Source organism: Pinus tabuliformis, chromosome 3_2 (genome assembly GCF_031772625.1).
Source record: "Pinus tabuliformis cultivar Carrire ecotype Pingquan chromosome 3_2, CPIR1, whole genome shotgun sequence".
NCBI classification, from domain to species: Eukaryota; Viridiplantae; Streptophyta; class Pinopsida; order Pinales; family Pinaceae; genus Pinus; species Pinus tabuliformis.
Genome location: NC_142302.1, coordinates 645,952,237 through 645,954,259, shown reverse-complemented (window position 1 = coordinate 645,954,259; position 2,023 = coordinate 645,952,237). Strand labels below are relative to the sequence as shown.

Genomic DNA, 2,023 nt, shown 5'->3' with positions numbered 1-2,023 from the left:
GCCAGAAGGATATGGCTTTATATGTATCTGCCCATTATATTCTCTTAATATAATATCATGATGTTTTTTCTCTCTGAAAAAAAATAGTTACATCCCTGTTAACATTGTTTTGCAGTTATTCGCTACCACGTAGCATTGTTTACTATCAATCTATTTAATCGGTCCATGCCAAAATAACCAAATTAAGGATTACTATCAATCTATTTAACAGGTTCATGCCAAAATAACCAAATTAAGGATTACTATCAATCTATTTAACAGGTTCATGCCAAAATAGATGGATTATGGGAGAAACAACATACTGTAGCTGGATTTGCTGTGGGTGATGCCACAAGTCGAACGACAGTTGTGACAGTTCTTAAAGATTTAAGGTATGATTATGTGTGAGCCAAGGTTCAGACTCGGGACCTACCTTTAGCGACAGTTCTTGAAGATTTAAGGTATAATTGTGTCAGAGCCCAGGTTCGAACTGTGGACCTTTAGTGATTAAGATTTAAGGTGTGATTATATCTGAGCGAAGGTTCGAACTAGGGATCTACGTCTAGTGACAGTTCTTAAATATTAAGGTTTAATTATGTCTGAGCTCGAACTGCGGACCTTTAGCGACAGTCATTTAAAATTTGAAAAGGTACAACGGTGTCTGAGCCCAGGCTCGAACTGGGGACCCTTAGCGATAACGAATTACACCACCCACTTACTCAAAATTTAAAGGCAAAACTGTCTCAGAGTCCCACCGCGAAACACTATTTTAAAACACTCCTACGAGAGGTAGGATTGTACCTATAGAAAGTGCGCATCCGGGGAATCGAACCCCGGTCAGTACCGTGGGAGGGTACTATGATACCACTACACCAGATGCGCAACTGATATTTTTGGAACATGACATTTATCTTGTGTCAACTCTGGCTGGCAACCAACCAATGAGATTCGTTTTCATATGTGTTTTTTTTCCACCTTCATTTTAGCATTCAAATTCGAAAATCCAACGCTTTTTATTTTTTCAGAGTGTACGGCACTGCTCTCCCCGGCAACAAATAATTTGCGCCGAGTTGTATGTGTCCAAATAATTATGGTTTTTATTGTTCGATCAAAATTTACCATCGGTATTAGAAATGAGTGGGATTATATATGTCTATTTTTAGATAATTGATTGGCCAAAATTCAACTAGAGATATATACAACCCCTACACATTTACTGCTTATTACCAAATTAATTATTTTCATCGTCTCTCTTTTCAATGGTTTTTTCACAATTTTCAAACTCTTTTAGCAACATTCTCAAAAAAAATCCTTTCTATTTAAAATTTATTAATCATCACAAATTATCAAAAATATTTCAAATTTAATAATCAATATACAATAAATAAACAAAAACTATATATATCCACCATTATTAAATCACTGACCTACCAAAATCTAACAATAAACATATACAACACCTGCCCGTTTACTTACCAAGCCAATTATTTTTATCAGCTCTCCCCTCCAGGGATGGAATTTGACGGGCATTTTGCCCGTCATAAGGCTTTTTGAACGTATTTGACGGCTGGAATTTGTCAATGCCCGTTTTGAGTGACGTGCCCGGAAGAGTAAAAAACGTATTTTTGACGTTTGGAACTTTTTCCAAAACGTTCTTACGCCTTTTTATTTTTCATATAATAGAGTAATTTTTGGGCAAGTTTTTTTCACTGAAAATATGCTAAATTCTATTCAGCGTCGGTAACCAATAAGCATATTAAATTACGGATCGCATTATCTAGATACAGAGTAGGAATGGTAACTTTCCAGATGGTATATAGAAAGCCCAAAAAACTACCAAGAGTTTCTTTTTGTTTTTATTTATTTTTTCTTTTTGCAAAATTTGGGCTTTAAAATATTTGGGTATTTTTTCTGGTTTGAATGGGATTGATGTGATGAAAGATGGGTGCAGATTCATCGCTGCCAAGGCCCCGGAGAAAATAATAATTTAAATCAAACGCTGGGAAATTGTGTCATCGCAGTGCAAACATTTCGTCAAGTAATT

At 35.6% G+C, this 2,023-nt stretch overlaps 1 non-coding gene across 1 annotated transcript; it reads right to left on the bottom strand.

The window, feature by feature from the left end:
- Nucleotides 1–790: 790 nt before the first annotated feature.
- On the bottom strand, nucleotides 791–861 carry TRNAG-CCC (transfer RNA glycine (anticodon CCC)). Its single transcript has one exon. It is a non-coding gene; the product is annotated as a tRNA-Gly (tRNA).
- Between the last annotated feature and the right edge of the window lie 1,162 nt (nucleotides 862–2,023).